Consider the following 19,527-nt stretch of genomic DNA (forward strand, 5'->3'; position numbering starts at 1 on the left):
TCAACCACCTCAGATATGCAGATGATACCACTTTAAAAGTAGAAAGTGAAGAGGAATTAAAGAGCTTCTTGATGAAGTTTAAAAAGAAGAGTGAAAAAGCTGACTTAAAACTCAGCGTTAAAAAAATGAAGATCATGGCATCTGGTCCTATCACTTCATGACAAATAGAGGGGGAAAAAGTGGAAACACTGTCAGATCTCATTTTCTTGGGCTCCAAAATCAATGTGGACAGTGACTGCAGCCATGAAATTAGGATACTTGCCCTTTGGAAGAACAGTTATGACAAACCTAAAGAGTGTATTAAAAAGCAGAAACATCCCTTTGCCAATAAAGTTCTGTATAGTCAAAGCTATGGTTTTCCAGTACTCATGTATGGATGTGAAAGTTTGGTCCATAAAGGAGGCTGAGTGCTGAAGAACTGATGCTTTCAAACTGTGGTGCAGGAGAAGACTCTTGAGAGTCCCTTAGACAGCAAGCAGATCCAACCAGTCCATCCTAAAGGAAATCAACCCTGAGTATTCATTGGAAGGACTGATGCTGAAGCTCCAATACTTTGGCCACCTGATGCAAAGAACTGGCTCATTGGAAAAGACCCTGATGATGGGAAAGATTGAGGGCAAGAGGAGAAGGGGATGACAGAGATTGAGATAGTTGGATTGCATCACTGACTCAAGAGACATGAGTTTGAGCAAACTCAGGGAGACAGTGAGGGACAGGGAAGCCTGGCGTGCAGCAGTTCACGGGGTCGCAAAGAGTCAGACACCACCAAATGACTAATAACAACAACAACATATGTCAATAAAATGGACAATTTAGAAGAAACAGATTCCTAGAAATGTATGATCTTCCAGGACTGAACCAGAAAGAAATAGAAAAACAAATTGATCAACTATCAGCAATAAAACCAACTCACTTTAAAAAAAAAAAAAAAAGGCAAAGCAAACAAAAACTCCCCAACGAAAGTCTAGGATTAGATGTCTTCACAGATGTATTTCACCAAACATTTAGACATGAGTTAACACCTATCCTTCTCAAACTATTACAAAAAAAGTTCACAGGAAGGAGGAACACTTACCAACTTATTCTATGAAGCTTGCATCACCCTGACACCAAAACCATAGATACCACAAAAAAAAAAAAAAAAAAAACTGTCTGATATCACATAGATGCAAAAATCCTCAACAAATTAACAACTGAATCCAACAATACATTAGGGTGATCATAAAATATGATCAAGGGGGATTTATCCCAGGGGTGTAAGAATGGTTTGATGGCTACAACTCATGTGATATATACTGCATAAAAAAATTGAACAAAATACTAGCCAGAGCATCCAGAGACCTGTAGGAATTGAACTGGCAACTAGTAGCAAATCCACAGAGAAGGAAATGGCACCCCACTCCAGTACTCTTGCCTGGAAAATCCCATGGACGGAGGAGCCTGGTAGGCTACAGTCCATGGGGTCATGAAGAGTCAGACACGACTGAGTGACTTCACTTTCACTTTTCACTTTCATGCATTGGAGAAGGAAATGGCAACCCACTCCAGTGTTCTTGCCTGGAGAGTCCCAAGGACAGGAGAGCCTGGTGGGCTGCCGTCTATGGGGTCGGACATGACTGAAGCAACTTAGCAGCAGCAAATCCACTCTAGGGTCTAAGATGGATCTTACACTCAATGCTACAGAGTATTATCTGTTTGTGCTATACATATATCCTGCCACATACCCAGAAGATGACATCTTCTGACAAGTTATTAGCCTCCGGATTATAACAACTCTCAGTATGTATAACTTTTATTCCTTCTTTGCAACACTGAGTTATTTTGTCTATAATATTTCCTTAATGAAATACAATTTTAAAAGAATCAAGTCTATTGATAGATTATGCATTCTGTCCAGCCAATGCCATGGATCAGCATCCCCATATCTCCTCCGTTCCTGCTGGAGGTGAGAGGTTACAGCAAATTGTGTGATAGCATAGGAGAGTTTCCATATGGTTGGTTTCAACTCATTGCTGGTATCTTTACTTTTCTCTTTTTCACTGACATGCTGATCTACTGGATTCACAGAGGCTTTTGTCAGAGACTTGTATATATAAGCACTTAAACAAACCTCATCACATCTGGAAGGTTCTGACTTCATTTGTAAGTCATGCTTTTCACCTTCTGGATGACGTCCTTCAGAGTCTGTCTTACCACAGATATCCTTTTATCTTTCCTTTACACATGGTAGTTTATTTAGGTTCATATATCCTGGTCAATATTTATAGTTTCCATTCATGATGGTGATGTTCATGTTCCCTAAATCTTAAGGCCTTAATTATTAATGGCTCAACTCATCATACAGACTACCTCATGCTTGTTAACTATAGTTATGGACAGACAGTATTTCACATTGTGGGATAGAATTGGAGGCTTGTTAAAAAAATCCCTCCTCCTTTGAAGGCAATAGACCACTCAGTTACATGAGGATGACAAGAAGAAAGCAAAAGTCATGCAGGAAATGCTTGTAAAAATGAAAAATTATTCAATATAGAGTTCATAAAGACTGAGTAGATGACTGCCCAACTGTTAAATATTTTTGATAAAGAAAGATAACCTACATATGTTCAGCCAAGAGGCATAACAATCGAACAGTTCAGTCGCTCAGTCGTGTCCGACTCTTTGCAACCCCAAAATTGCAGCACGCCCGGCCTCCCTGTCCATCACCAACTCCCAGAGTTCACTCAGACTCAAGTCCATTGAGTCACTGATGCCATCCAGCCATCTCATCCTCTGTCGTCCCCTTCTCCTCAGGCCCACAATCCCTCCCAGCATGAGAGTCTTTTCCAATGAGTCAACACTTCGCATGAGGTGGCCAAAGTACTGGAGTTTCAGCTTTAGCATCATTCCTTCCAAAGAAATCCCAGGGCTAATCTCCTTCAGAATGGACTGGCTGGATCTCCTTGCAGTCCAAGGGACTCTCAAGAGTCTTCTCTAACACCACAGTTCAAAAGCATCAATTCTTTGGCACTCAGCCTTCTTCACAGTCCAACTCTCACATCCATACATGACCACTGGAAAAACCATAGCCTTGACTAGACGGACCTTAGTCAGCAAAGTAATGTCTCTGCTTTTGAATATGCTATCTAGGTTGGTCATAACTCTTCTTCCAAGGTGTAAGCGTCTTTTAATTTCATGGCTGCAGTCACCATCTGCAGTGATTTTGGAGCCCAAAAAATAAAGTCTGACACTGTTTCCACTGTTTCCCATCTATTTCCCATGAAGTGATGGGACCAGATGCCATGATCTTCGTCTTCTGAAAGTTGAGCTTTAAGCCAACTTTTTCACTCTCTTTCACTTTCATCAAGAGGCTTTTACTTCCTCTTCACTTTCTGCCATAAGGGTGGTGTTATCTGCATATCTGAGGTTATTGATGTTTCTCCTGGCAATCTTGATTCCAGCTTGTGTTTCTTCCAGTCCAGCATTTCTCATGATGTACTCTGCATAGAAGTTAAATAAGTAGGGTGACAATATACAGCCTTGAGGTACTCCTTTTCCTATTTGGAACCAGTCTGTTGTTCCATGTCCAGTTCTAACCGTTGCTTCCTGGCCTGCATACAGATTTCTCAAGAGACAAGTCAGGTGCTCTGGTATTCCCATCTCTTTCAGAATTTTCCACAGTTTATTGTGATCCACAAAGTCAAAGGCTTTATAGTCAATAAACCAGAAATAGATGTTTTTCTGCAACTCTCTTGCTTTTTCCATGATCCAGCAGATGTTGGCAATTTGATCTCTGGTTCCTCTGCCTTTTCTAAAACCAGCTTGAACATCAGGGAGTTCACGGTTCACGTATTGCTGAAGCCTGGCTTGGAGACTTTTGAGCATTACTTTAATAGCATGTGAGATGAGTGCAATTGTGCAGTAGTTTGAGCATTCTTTGGCATTGCCTTTCTTTGGGATTAGAATGAAAACTGACCTTTTTGAGTCCTGTGGCCACTGCTGAGTTTTCCAAATTTGCTGGCATATTGAGTGCAGCACTTTCACAGCATCATCCTTCAAGATTTGAAACAGCTCAACTGGAATTTCATCACCTCCACTAGTTTTGTTCGTAGTGATGCTTTCTAAGGCCCACTTGACTTCACATTCCAAGATGTCTGGCTCTAGATGAGTGATCACACCATTGTGATTATCTGGGTCATGAAGATCTTTTTTGTACAGTTCTGTGTATTCTTGCCACCTCTTGTTAATATCTTCTGCTTCTGTTAGGTCCATACCATTTCTGTCCTTTATTGAGCCCATCTTTGCATGAAATGTTCCCTTGGTATCTCTAATTTTCTTGAAGAGATCTCTAGTCTTTCCCACTCTGTTGTTCTCCTCTATTTCTTTGCATTGATCGCTGAAAAAGGCTTTCTTATCGCTTCTTGCTATTCTCTGGAACTCTGCATTCAGATGCTTATATCTTTCCTTTTCTCCTTTGCTTTTCGCCACTCTTCTTTTCACAGCTATTTGTAAGGCCTCCCCAGACATCCATTTTGCTCTTCTGCACTTCTTTTCCATGGGGATGGTCTTGATCCCTGTCTCCTGTACAATGTCACAAACCTCATGCCATAGTTCATCAGTATTGAACAGTATTATTTGAAATTCAATACTGTCAGTACAGCTGAGGAATGATCATAATGATAGGTCAAGGGAATGTGATGTGAACACCAAGATTTTAATTAAATTGATAGACAGCATTTTTAATATATTTCAAGCTATAATCATATGATGTTGTATAAAAGGAAATAATTGCCAAATATTTAGGTCTATCACTGAAGATTAATTTTGAAATATTATTTTCTTTCCTTCCTCCATTTTTCTCTACTTCCTGTGTAAAAAAAGATTTAACAAATACCTTCATAAAGAAATCTCATTTGTTGTAACAAATGTTAGGAAAATATGGTTTTCAAAGTCATTCTATAAGCTATTTATGTAAAATCAATAAAAGCTGATTATGAATGTTAATAATTGAATAATATCATCTGAATGGATACAGAAAAAGCTTTTGACAAAATTTAACATTCACTTATGATTAGCTCTTTATATTAATTTTGTGAAGTGGTAACACACCTCAATACAATAAAAACCAAATATGATAAGCCCACTAACATACTCTATGATAAAAAGCTGAAAGCATTTCCTCTAAGATCAGGAACAAGACAAGAATGTCTACTCTCCCAACTTTTATTCAACACAGTATTAGAAGTCTTAGCCATAGCAATCAGATAAGAAACATAGGAAAGATAGAAGTAAAATTGTCACTGTTTTCAGATGACATGATACTACACACAGAAAATCCTAAAGACATCACTGAAAAACAACTAGAATTCAATGAATTTGGCAAGGCTGCATGATACAAAATTAATATACAGAAATCTGCTGCTTTTCTATACACTGATAATGAATTGTCAGAAAGAAGTCTTTTTTGTTTTTTAAGTCTCATTTATCATATCAAAAAGAATAGGATACCCAGGAATAAGTCTAACTAGGGAGATAAAAATACTTGTACTTGGAAACCTATGAGACATTGTGAAAGAAACTGAAGATAACAGAAACAGATGGAAAGATATATAATGTTCATTAACTGGGAGAAATAATAGTGTTAAATGACTATTTCCCAAGGCAGTCTACATATTCAATGAAATTCCTACCAAAATATCGAACATGTTTAACATAATTAGAATAATTCTAAAATTTGAATGTAAACACAACAGACCCCGAATAGCCAAAACAATCTTGAGAAAAGAACAGAGCTGGAGGTATCATGTTCCCAGCTTCAGACTATAACAAAGCTACAGTAATCAAAACATCATCAGTTCAGTTCAGTTCAGTTGCATCTGACTCTTTGTGACCCCATGGACTGCAGCATCCACGCAGGACGAGTTTGAGCAAGCTCAAACTCATGTCCATTGGGTCGGTGATGCCATCCAACCATCTCACCCTCTGTCATCCCCTTCTTCTCCTGCCTTTAATCTTTCCCCGCATCAGGGTCTTTTCCAGTGAGTCAGTTCTTCACATGAGGTGGCCAAAATACTGGAGTTTCAGCTTCAGCATCAGTTCTTCCAATGAACATCCAGGACTGATCGATCTTTAGGATGGACTGGTTGGATCTCCTTGCAGTCCAAGGGACTCTCTAGAGTCTTCTCCAACACCACAGTTCAAAAGCACCAATTCTTCGGTGCTCAGCTTTCTTTATAGTCCAACTCTCACATCCATACGTGACCACTGGAAAAAACATAGCTTTGACTAGACGGACCTTTGTTGGCAAAGTATACTATATACTATATACAGTATAGTGCTGGAACAAAAACACACAAATAGATCAAAGGAAAAGAACAGAGAATCCAGAAATAAACTCACACTTATGGTTAACTAATCTATAACAAAGGAGGCAATAATTTACAATTGGGAAAAGACAACGTTTTCAATAAGTACTGCTGAGAAAACTGAACAACTATAGGTAAAAGAATGGAATTAAGAATGTTTCCTCACATGATACACAAAAATGAACTCAAAATGAATTCAACTCCAAAATGTAAGACCAGAAACCATAACATTCCTTGAAGAAAATATAAGAAGAATACTCCTTGATATAAATCATAGTAATATTCATTTGCTTCCTAACACAAAGGAAAACAAAAGCAAAAGCAAACAAATAGGATCTAATTAAAGTGGCAAAGGAAACTATTCACAAAATGAAAAGACAACCTGTAGAATGAGAGAAAATATTTGTAAATGATGACCATAAAGGAGTTAATATCTAAAATATATAAAGAGCTCATACACAACTAAATATCAAAAAAGCAAACAATTCAACCAAAAATGGGCAAAAAACCTGAACATTTTTCCAAACATACTGATTGCTAATAGGAACATGAAAAGGATACTTAACATCACTAATCAGAGAAATGGAAATCAGAATCACAATGAAAGAACACCTCCACACCTGTCTGAATGGCTATCATCAAAAAGGACCACAAAAAACAAATGCTGATGAGGATGTGGAGGAAAGACAGCCCTTGTCTACTGAAAATTGGTGCATCCATCATCAAAAAGGATAAGGGATAAACTACCCACTCCAGTATTCTTGGGCTTCCCTTGTGGCTCAGTTTGTAAAGAATCCACCTGCAATGCAGGAGACCTGGATTCGATCTCTGGGTTGGGAAGATGCCCTGGAGAAGGGAAAGGCTACCCACTCCAGTATTCTGGCCTGGAGAATTCCGGGCACTGTATAGCCCATGGAGTCTATAGAGTCCAAAGAGTCGGACACGACTGAGCAACTTTCACTTCCTTACTTGTCAAAAACAGTATAGGGGTTCCTCAGCAAATAAAAATAGTGCTAAATAACCCAACAATTCCACTTCTGGAAACATAAAAAGGTAGCATAAAAATCACTAGCTATGATAAATAGCAAAAGTTAGAGTCTATAATATAGTAGTGGTAGTGTACAATATAATTAAACACTAAAAGTGTAGTAAAATACTTAAAACTAAAAAAGCCTTCTTAGTTACATGTAATGTAAAAATATGCAAATTTTAACAATAATAATCTAAAATGTGAGGGGTAGGAGAAGAAAAAGTGTAAAGTTTAGGACTTCTACTGAAATGAAGTTGTTATCAATTTAAAATCAAGCGTTATAATTTTAAGATATTTTAGGTAATCTTCATGGCAATGACAAAGTAAAGACCTGTAACAAACAAAACAACAAGAAAAAGAAGTCAAAGAATACTGATGCCAAAAGGCATCAAAATATGTAAAATGATGGCAGGATAAGAAACAAGGAACAATGGATCTATAAAACTATCAGAAAACAATTAACAAAATGGCAATAGTAAATTCTTGCCTATCAACAGTTACTAACATATTAAATTAGCCAGTCAAAAGACACAGAATGGGGCCTCCCTAGTGGTCTAGTGGTTAAAAATCCATCTGTCAATGCAGGGGACATGGGTTTGATCACTGTCCTAGGAAGATCCCACATGCCACGAAGCAATTGAGCCTGTGCATCACAACTACTGAGGCCCTCGTGCCTAGAGCTGGCGCTCTGCAGCAAGAGAAGCCACGGCAATGAGAAGGCCATACACTGCAACAAAGAGTAGCCCTGCTCCACACCACTCCCCCACCATTCCCCCACCGCAACTAGAGAAAGCTGGTCCAGCAACACAGACCCACCAAAATTTTAAAAAAAAAATAAATAAATAAATCTTAAAAAAAAGAAAGACAGAATGGCTAAATGGATAGGAAAACAAGATCCAAAAATATACTACCTTAAAGAGAGTCCCTTTATCATAAAGACATAAACAGAGAGAAGGGATGGAGAAAGACATTTCAAGCAAATGGTAATCTCCCAGTGTCTACAAATAAGGCAGGGGAAGCTATACTTACTTCAGACAAAATGAACTTTAAAAACAGTTTTTCTAAAAAAGGCCGTTATATATTACATAATAAAAAAGGTCAATAACAACATAATGTTATAGCAATTGTAAATATTTGTGCACCTAACAAAGCACCTAAATGCATAAAATAAAACTAACAAAGCTAAAAGGAGAAATAAACATGAATACAATAATAGTTTGTGATTTTAATACTCTACTGTCAACAATGGGTAAATCAGTCAGAAAGATAATAAACTGAATTTAAACACTACAGACCAACCTAGACAGCATATTAAAAAGCAAAGACATTACTTTGCCAGCAAAGGTCCATCTATTCAAAGCTATGGTTTTTCCAGTAGTCATGTATGGATGTGAGAGTGGGACTCTAAAGAAAGCTGAGCACCGAATTGATACTTTTGAACTGTGGTGTTGGAGAAGACTCTTGAGAGTCCCTTGAACTGCAAGGAGGTCCAATCAGTCCATCCTAAAGAAAATCATTCCTGAATTTTCATTGGAAGGATTGATGCTGAAACGTCAATATTTGGCCACCTGATGTGAAGAACTGACTCATTTGAAAAGACCTTGATGCTGAGAAAGATTGAAGGCGGGAGGAGACGACAGAGGATGAGACAGTTGGATGGCATCACAGACTCAGTGGACAGGAGTAAGTTACAGGAGTTGGTGATGGATAGGGAAGCCTGGCATGCTGTAGTCCATGGGGTCGCAAAGAGTCAGACACGACTGAGCGACTGAACTGATCAAATAATATAACAGACATATATAGAACATTCTAGTCAACAACAGCAGAATTCATATTTTTCTCATGTGCAAATGGAACTTTTTTTAGGATAGACCAAGAAACAATTCTTAAAGAAAACGGAAATCATAACAAGAGGTAAACTGGAAAAAGTTCATAAATGCATAGAAATTAAACACTTTACTGAACAATCAACAGATTGAAGAGGAAATTAAAGACAGTAAAGTTTTGAGACAAATTAAAATGGAAACACAGCATACCTGACCTTATGCCATGCAGAAAGAACAGTTCTAAGAGCAAAGTTTGTAGCAATAAACACCTACACTAAAAAGCAGGAATGACCCCAACAACCTAATTCTATTCCTTAGGAACTAGAAAAATAAGGTGACCCCAAGTTAGCAGAAGGAAGGAAATAAAGATTAAAGCGGAAATTACGGAAATAGAGAACAGAAAAATAGAAAACACTAAGCAAACTAAAAGTTGGTACTTTGAAAAGAAATAAAACCGACAAACTCTAAGGTAGACTAACCAAGGAAAAAGGAGAGAAGACCTAAATCAAAATTGTAAGTGAAAAAGAAGACATTGCAACTGATATAAACAGAAATAAAAAGAACCACAAGATGCTGCTGTAAACAACGATATGCTAACAAACTCGACAATCTGGAAGAAATGGAAAAATTTTTAGAAAACATACAACCTACCATGACTAAATCAGGAATAGAAAATCTGAACAGACCAATTACTAGTAAGGATGCTGCTAAGTCGCTTCAGTCTTGTCCGACTCTGTGCAACCCCATAGACGGCAGCCCACCAGGCTCCCCCGTCCCTGGGATTCTCCAGGCAAGAACACTGGAGTGGGTTGCCATTTTCTTCTCCAATGCATGAGAGTGAAACGTGAAAGTGAAGTCGCTCACTCAGTCGTGTCCGACCCTCAGCGACCCCATGGACTGCAGCCTTCCAGGTTCCTCTGTCCATGGGATTTTCCAGGCAAGAGTACTGGAGTGGGGTGCCATTGCCTTTTCCGACTAGTAAGGATATTGAATCAGTAATCAAAAACCTCCCAGTGAAGAAAAACCCAGGACCAGACTGCTTCACTGGTGAATTTTAACAAACATTTAGAGAATAATTAAGATAAAATTATTCTCAAACTCTTCCAAAATATTGAAGAGGGAAGACTTCCAAACTCACTTTACAAGGCCAGCATTCTCCTGATAATCACATATCCTGATATCTGATTGATATCAAAGTCAGATAACGACACTACAATAAAACTATGCCCAATATCCCTAATAAGTACAGTTGCAAGAAGTCTCAACAAAATACTAGCAAAACCAAATTTAGCAGTACATTAAAAGAATCATTCACCTTGATCAAGTGGAATTCATCCTGGGATGAAAGGATTGCTCAACATATGCAAATCAATGGGATATATTTCATTAATAAAATGGAAGAAATAATCATATGATAATCTCAATAGATACAGAAAAGCATCTGACAAAACTCAACATCTGTTCATGATAAAAAACACTTAACAAATTAGGTCTAGAAGGAACATATCTCAACATAATAAAAGACCACAAATGACAAGCCCACAGCCAACATTATACTCAATGGTGAAAAGGTTAAAGCTTCTCTTCTAAAATCAGGAACAAGACAAGTGTGCCCACTCTCATCACACCTAATCAATATAATACTGTTAAGTTTTTGCTAGAGCAATTGGGAGAGAAAAATAAAGGTATCAGAATTGGAGAGGAAGAAGTCATCTTGTCTCTATTTGCAGATGACATGATTTTATACATAGAAAATCCTACAAATTTCACCAAAAACCTGTTAAAACTAATCAATGAATTTGGTAAAGTTGCAGGGTACAAAATTAACATGCAAAAACCAGTAGCATTTCTACACACTAACAATTTTATGAAAAATATGTCAATTCCATTTATAATAGCATTAAAAATGATAAAATACTTAGGAATAAATTTAACCAAAGAGGTAAAAAATTTCTACTCTGAAAATTACATTTTTATTGATGAAAGAAATAGGAGACACAAATAAATGGAAAGGTATTTATGTTCATGGACTGGAAGATTAATATTGTTGAAATGTCAGTACTACCAAAAGCCATCTATAGATTCAATGCAATCCCTGGAGCTTGGAATTAAAATATACACATTACTATATACAAACAAAATAGATAACTAAAAAGGACCTACTGTCTAGCACAGGGAACCACACTTAATGTCTTGTAATAAACTGTAATGGAAAATAATCTAAATATATTCATATATTATATATAAATAAAAATTTTCTATATCTATATGTGTGTACATATATACAAACACACCTGGATCACTTTGCTGTATATTTAAACCTAACAAAACATTGTAAATTAACTATATTTCAATAAAAATTGAAGAAATAAGATTTTAATGACACTTTTACAGAAATACAAAAAATACTTCTAAAATTAGTATTTTAAAGTATTCTAAAAATATCACCAAAACCCCTAAATAGCCAAAATAATAAAGAACAACAAAGAAGGAGGTATCATACTTCCTAATTTCAAGCTCTACTATAAAGCTATAGCTTTATAAATTATATAGTAGAACATAAAGCTTTAATTAAAGGAGTGTGGTAAGGGCATTGAAAAAAGACAAAGAATCCAGTGGAACAGAATCCAGCATATACCTAATAAATAGGCACAGAAGGAACATATCTCAACATAATAAAGGCCATAAATGACAAGCACCCAGCCAACATCATAAATCATATAAAGTCAAGTAAAATTTGACAATGTTGAAGCTGAAATTCCAATACTTTGGCCATAAGACCCTGATGCTAGGAAAGACTGAAGGCAGGAGGAGAAGGGGACGACAGAGGATGAGATAGTGGGATGGCATCACCGACTCAATGGACATGAGTTTGAGTAAACTCGGGGAGTTGGTGATGGACAGGGAGGCCTAGCGTGCTGCAGTCCATGGAGTCTTAAAGAGTCAGACATGACTGAGCAACTGAACTGAACTGAATATTTGACAATGGAGCCAAGAACACTCAATGGAAAACAGAAAATCTATTCAATAAATGCTGGTGGGCAAAGAGGATAGGAAGTGAAGTCGCTCAGTCACGTCCAACTCTTTGCGACCCTGTGGACTGTAGCCTACTAGGTGGTTCCTCCATCCATGCGATTTTCCAGGCAAGAATACTGGAGTGAGTTGGTATTTCCTTCTCCAGGGGATCTTCCCAACCCAGGGATTGAACCTGGGTCTCCCTCATTGTAGGCAGATGCTTTACCATCTGAGCCACCAGGGAAGTCCCAAAGAGGATATTCACATGTAAAGGAATCAAATTTGACCCCTATCTTATACCACTCACAAAAATTAACTCAAAATGGGTGAAATACTTAAATCCATTAAGTACTAAGTAGTAAGAACTGAAACCATGAAACTTCTAGGAGAAAACATAGCCTGAAAAAGCTTCGTGATATGAGTCTTCTTAATGTGTTTTTTTGAAATGATACCCAAAGTAAAGCAACAAAAGCAAGAATAAATACGTTGGACTGCATCAACTAAAAGGCTTCTGCGTAGCAAAAGAAACTATCAACAACGTGAAAAGAAAATCTATGGATAGCAAAATGTTTGCAAACCATGTATCCATTATTTAAAAAATATAAAAGAATTCATACAATTTAGTAGCAAAAAGTTGAGTAATCCAATTTTAAAGTGGACAAAAGAACTCAAAATATTTTTTTTTCAAATAACATATACAAATGGGCATAGGTACATGAAGAGGTACTCAATGTAACTAGTCATTAAAGAATTACAAATTAAAACCACAATGAGATATCACTTCATAAAAAATTAATTTATTTTAATTGCAGGCTAATTACTTTACAATATTGTAGTGGTTTGTGTTATACAGTGACATGAATCAGCCATGGGTGTACATGTGTTTCCCATCCTGAACCCCCCTCCCACCCCTCCCCATCCCATCCCTCTGGGTCATCCCAGTGCACCAGCCCTGAGCCCTCTGTCTCATGCATCAAACCTGGACTATGATAATATACATGTTTCAATGTTCTCTCAAATCATCCCATGATAATAATCATGATTATTTTGACACCTTTCTTTGATACATCAAGAGTTGTTTTAAGTGTGTTCTTGGCAGCAGCCTCTTTCAGACACACCTGGCAGGAGAGGGCCGGTGCCATGGGCTTTAACACACAGCTTCTCACTTCCTACAGGGAAGCAACTTTGACCTGCATGTCAGCTTTTTTGATGTGATAAAAACCAATACTCGTAAACATTTTACTAAGTGACATTTTAATTCCAACTATATTAAAGACAATGTCCCCGCTTAAAAAAAAAGAAAAAAAAGATATCACTTCTTATAATGGTCATTATTCAAAAGACAAAAAACAACAAATATTGGTATGGATGTGGAGAAAAGGGAACCCTGAGTGATACTGGTAGGATTTTAAATTGGAGCAGCCACTATGGAAAACAGTACAAAATTTCCTCTAAAAGTTAAAAATAGAACTATTATATGATCCAGCAATTCCACTTCTGGAAATATATCCAAAGAAACTGAGAACATTAAATCAGATATCTGTAGCCCCTAGGTTCATAACATTATTTACAACAGCTAAGACATGAAAACAAGCTAATGTCCATCAACGGATTTGGATAAAGAGGATGTAGTATTATAGAAATACAATGCACTATTATTCAGCCATTAAAAACAAACAAATTCTACCATTTGCAACAACACAGATGGACCTTGAAGGTATGTTAGTTGCTCAGTCGTGTTCTGCTCTTTGTAGCCTGCCAGGCTCCTCTGTCCATGGATTTCTCCAGGCAAGAATACTGGAGTGGGTAGCCACTCCCTTCTCCACGGTATTGTCCTGCCCTAGGGATCAAACCAGAGTCTCCTGCATTGCAGGCAGATTCTTTACCATCTGAGCCACCAGGGAGTGAAATAAATCAGCAAGACAAATACTATATGAGCTCACTTATGGAATCTAAAAAGCAAGCATACCAAACTCATACAAAAAGATAAGAGACCAGACTGGTTATTAGAGGGGGTGGTGATGGGGTGAGGAGAAGGGGTAATTGGGAAGAAATTGATTAAACTGTACAAACTTCCAGTTATAAGGACTAGGAATGTAAGCTACATGATACAGTTAACACTACTGTATGATATATAGGAAATTGGTTAAAAGAGCAGGTCCAAAGAGTTCTCATTACAAGGTGAATTTTTTCTCTTTTGGAATGTTCAGTCACTTCAGCCATGTCCAATTCTGGGTGACCCCATGGACTATAGGCCACCAGATGTCTCTATCCATGTGGATTTTCCAGGCAAGAAAACTGCAGCGGGTTGCCATGCCCTCCTCCAGGGGATCTTTCCAACTGAAGGACTGAACCCACATCTCTTATGTCTCCTGCACTGGCAGGTGGGTTCTTTACCAACCAGTGCCACCTGGGAAGCCCCTTTGGTATATCTACGAACTGATGAATGTTAACTTAATCTACTGTTATCATTTCACAGTCTATGTAAATCAAATCATGCTATACACTTTAAACGTTATACTGCAGTTCATGTCAATTACTTCCCAATAAAACTGGAAAACAATAGTTGAATGAATAAAAAAAAGTAGTGGATGCTTGGTGGCAGACAAAAGGGTTCACATGAGAAAGAATTCACTGGGTTGTGTATTTTACTAACTTAAGAAGAGTATGAAACTTTGTTTGGAAATAAAAAATGTTACTCTTAGTCTAAGGTCTATAGTTGCTTGATCATAATTTTTGTCTCTCTTTTCCATGAAGACATGGTGTTCTTTTGATAATTATCAGAGTTACCTTTCTATTCTCATTTAGCAAAGCACCCTCACCATTCATCCTTCCAAGCTTTAAGGAATAAAAGGTCAAGCAGATGAGGCAAAGTCTTAGATTGTTTCCTTCACAAAATGAACCAAATGTTTTCTAAAGCAAGAACCCGGAGAGCCGTCACTAGTGTGGAGCACTGATATGGAGATTAGGGGGCTCACATCTCCTTAAACATTTTCAAAATAGATTAATGTGAATGAATATTACAATTCTGTTGCCAAAGGCCTTCGGGTGTGTGAAAATGAATAATGTAGGTAAAAATTGAGAAATCTCTCAGATAAACACTTGTTTGATTGAACACAGAGCAGATATAACTGCCCTTGTGTGCTATAATTTGGAAGGGCTTCTTGAGAAGACACATGTCTTTAAAAATTAAGTATATGTTCAGATTTAATGGTAAACTTTATAAGTACTCATGCCATTGGGTAGCACAGAAGGCAAGTTGAATTAGAAAGGCTATAAAACAAGACATGAACAAATGAAAATACAAAGAGTCAAAGTTCTCTTTTTTTTCTGTACCCATAAAATGCCCTGGATCTGTTTGATTGTTTCTTGAAGAGTTTCTTTACTCCATATGCTTCTCTTGGTATTTTTTATGTGGTATAGTTGCCACAGGGTGCTTTCGTTTACTATTGAACACAGATATAAAAAACAATCTGTAATGAAAACCACAAAAGCCTACAACTCAAAAATGAAGCATATACACTTCCAAGTATAATAATTTTACTGAAAAGTTACATAAGTACAATATTTCTCAACTTCAAATGGGCAAACTAACCCGCTGGTAGTGAAAGACTTTTCTCAAGTGAAAGCGTTAAGCCTTTGTCTGGGACAATCCTAAATGGAAAACACTGTTTGCTTATTTTATTCCTACTATCCTAGACTGGAACTAGGTCTTTGTACGTCTTGGTGAATATATACTTTTGCTATTACAATGTGTATAGCCAATAATTATTTTTATAACAGCACCTAACTGAGTGCCAAGAACCGCTGATGCTTTAAAAGAAACTGATATAGTGAACTTTAGGAAATACAGAATATCTAGCCAGAAAATCTCTCCATTTAACTAAAAGGAACATTAACGTTTAGGATTTTCAGTTCTGACTAAAAGAGTAGGAAAACAAAAAATTCTAAACTGGAAATGCTCTACCATAAACCTGCTTTTCTGTTAAAGATATTTTGCTAGAATCGTGCATAAATGGAATCGAAGCTAGACATCTACTTTTTCATCCACAATCTCAATTACCAATAGAGAACCAAAGCAAACTTTGGAAATGATATAAATTATTTGTATAGTAATTGAGTTTTTCCAAGTCAATTATGGGCTAAACTAAACAAGCAGACACCCAACCAACATTTGTCCATCCCTCCTTTTATTCGGCAACAGTGAAGACTCAAACTAAGCTCTTTTGAAAATGTTTTCCCAATTTTTGGCTGTGAGAAAAACAGATACATTATAATATCTGAGAGCTTACATTCAGGAGAACATTTCAACAGAAGCCATGAATGTGAGAAATTCTATGCTCCAGTCACGTCTGTTTGCATGTGGAGAAAGCAGGGCCCAGCGAGATGAAGTTCTTGGCCTGCACCACACACAGTTCGGTAGTGGCAGAGCCAAGACAAGAACTTAAATGGCTTTACCTCCAGGCTCACGATCTTCCCATGGCGTCATGCTGCCACAGATGTTGCAGCCTTAACTATCTATCCCTCCCATACTATTCCAGTGACTCTCTGGGTTTCTATAAATGCTAACTCATCTGAGGAATTAGTAAAGGGAATACCTCAATTATATACTGAGGCAGTGTATGATCATGCATCAGGTTAATTGCGATTCTTTCAGAGTCCTGAATGACAGACCACTGAATGAACCCCCACATTGGCCACTGGTACCCGGTCAGTTTACATTTGACCTGCTTTTTATAGCTGATTACATGGTGAACATTTTTCCTTTTCTTTTCTAGCTTTGAGGTGCAACTAACAAAAATTATATGTGTTTAAGTCTGCAACTTGATTCTTTGATTACATATACCTTGTGAAGTAAGCTACATGGTAAGCATTTTTATGCTGGCTTAGGTGAAATTATAATTTACATAATTATTTACTTATAAGTAAAGCCAGCATAAAAATGCTTACTATGAAGCTCAATTCACAAGGTATACGTATATCAAAAATGCTTAGGAAACATTACTATGAATAAAAGTAGTGGAGGTGATACAATTTCAGCTGAGCTATTTAAAATCCTAAAAGATGATGCTGTTAAAGTGCTGCACCCAACATGTCAGCAAATTTGGAAAACTCAGCAGCGGCCACAGGACTGGAGAAGGTGTTTTCATTCCAACCCCAAAGAAAGGCAATACCAAAGAGTAATCAAACTACCACACAATTGCGCTCATTTCACAGGCTAGCAAGGTAATGCTCAAAATCTTTCAAGCTAGGCTTCAACAGTATGTGAGCCAAGAACATCCAGATGTTCAAGCTAGAATTAGAAAAGGCAGAGGAACCAGGGAGCAAATTGCCAACATCCGTTGGATCACAGAAAAAGCAAGGAAATTCCAGAAAAAAACATCTACTTCATTGACTATGCTAAAGCCTTTCACTGCATGGATCACAACAAACTATAGAAAATTCTTAAAGAGATGGGAATACCAGACCACCTTATCTGTCTCCTGAGAAACCTGTATGCAAGTCAAGAAGCAAGAGTTAGAATCAGACATAGAACAATGGACTTGTTCAAAACTGGGAAAGGATTACATCAAGGCTATATATTGTCATCATGCTTATCTAACTTATATGCAGAGTACATAATCCAAAATGCCAGGCTGGATGAATCACAAGCTGGACTCAAGATTGCCGGGAGAAATATCAACAACCTCAGTTATGCAGATCATATCACTCTAACGGCAGAAAGCAAAGAGGAACTAAAGAGCCTCTTGATGAGGATGAAGGAGAAGAGTGAAAAAGCTGGCTTAAAACTCAGCATTCAGAAAACTAAGATTGTGTCATCCAGTCCTATCACTTCAAGGCAAACAGATGGGGAGAAAGTGGAAGCAGTAAAAGATTTTATTTTCTTGGGCTCCAAAATCACTGCAGATGGTGACTGCAGCCACGATATTAAAAGACACTTGCTCCTTGGAAGAAAAGCTATTACAAGACCTGCTGCTGCTGCTAAGTCGCTTCAGTCGTGTCTGACTCTGTGCGACCCCATAGACGGCAGCCCACCAGGCTCCCCTGTCCCTGGGATTCTCCAGCCAAAAATACTGGAGTGGGTTGCCATTTCCTTCTCCAATGCATGAAAGTGAAAAGTGAAAGTGAAGTCATTCAGTCGTGTCTGACTCTCAGCAACCCCATGGACTGCAGCCCACCAGGCTCCTCTGTCCATGGGATTCTCCAGGCAAGAGTACTGGAGCAGGGTGCCACTGCCTTCTCCTATGACAAAACCTAGACAGTTTATTAAAAAGCAGAGATATCACTTGGCCGACAAAGGCTTTTCCAGTAGTCATGTACAGATGTGAGAGTTGGAGCATAAAGAAGGCTGAGTGCCAAAGAATTGATGCTTTTGAACTGTAGTGCTGGAGAAGACTCTTGAGAGTCCCTTGGACTGCAAGGAGATCAAACCAGTCAATCCTAAAGGAAATCAACCCTGAATATTCATTGGAAGGACTGATACTGAACCTCCAATACTTTGGCCACCTGATGTGAAGAGCCAACTCACTGATAAAGACCCTGATGCTGGGAAAGATTGCGGGTAGGAGGAGAACAACAGAGGATGAGATGGTTGGATGGCATCACCGACTCAGTGGACATCAGTTTGAACAAATTCCAGGAGATAGGGAAGGACAGGGAAACCTGGTATGCTATGGTCCAATGGGTCACAAAGAGTTGGACTCGACTCAACGGATGATCAACAATTTCACAAGGTTCAAGCACAAAGAACATACTTTGTTAAAAAATATTATTGATTCTAGAATGACAGCACAAAGAAGAAAAACATCTTACCAGGCACATTCTCATGTACAGAAAGAGTCTATTTATTTTTGCTTTGGAAGCTTAGTTATGCTTGTTTAATGTAACATGTTTATAGTAAAAGAGCAGTTAATATATTAGTACCCATTATATTCCTGACAGGGAATTGAGTGCAAATAAATGGGACCTTAAGGAGACTTCTAATTCCTGCATTTATGCTTAGTCTGGGAGCCAGAGAAGAGACAAAGCAATGTGCTAAGTATAAACATGCCTGACTCCTAGTGGGGTGATGTTCAGATGCCTTTTTGGCATCAACAAGCCAGTTCAACACATACAAATGGTAAAGACTTTTGTTTGTAGCATGGACGCTTCTTTCCTCCAATGCACTTGTACCATGTCTGGTTGTTTCACTAGCTGAGTGGGAAGTTTTCTTAAGCTACTTTATGTTTTTTAAAAAATTTTATTTAACTGGAGGCTAATTACTTTACAATATTGTAGTGGTTTTGTCATACATTGACACGAATCAGCCATG

The 19,527-nt window shown here is 37.8% G+C and overlaps 1 long non-coding RNA gene and 1 pseudogene across 2 annotated transcripts in view; one reads left to right on the forward strand and one right to left on the reverse strand.

Annotated features, from left to right (window-relative positions):
* Positions 1-1,658: 1,658 nt before the first annotated feature.
* LOC114113173 (lathosterol oxidase-like) lies at positions 1,659-2,553 on the forward strand (annotated as a pseudogene).
* A 2,636-nt stretch (positions 2,554-5,189) lies between these two features.
* The window catches only part of LOC105609277 (uncharacterized), a 64,761-nt gene continuing 50,423 nt past the window's right edge, over positions 5,190-19,527 (reverse strand). For both annotated transcript variants that reach the window (XR_009599328.1, XR_009599327.1), the window contains one exon: positions 5,190-6,243. This is a non-coding gene — a long non-coding RNA (uncharacterized LOC105609277). The remainder of the gene's footprint in view (positions 6,244-19,527) is intronic.

This window comes from Ovis aries, chromosome 2 (genome assembly GCF_016772045.2).
Source record: "Ovis aries strain OAR_USU_Benz2616 breed Rambouillet chromosome 2, ARS-UI_Ramb_v3.0, whole genome shotgun sequence".
Lineage (NCBI taxonomy): Eukaryota > Metazoa > Chordata > Mammalia > Artiodactyla > Bovidae > Ovis > Ovis aries.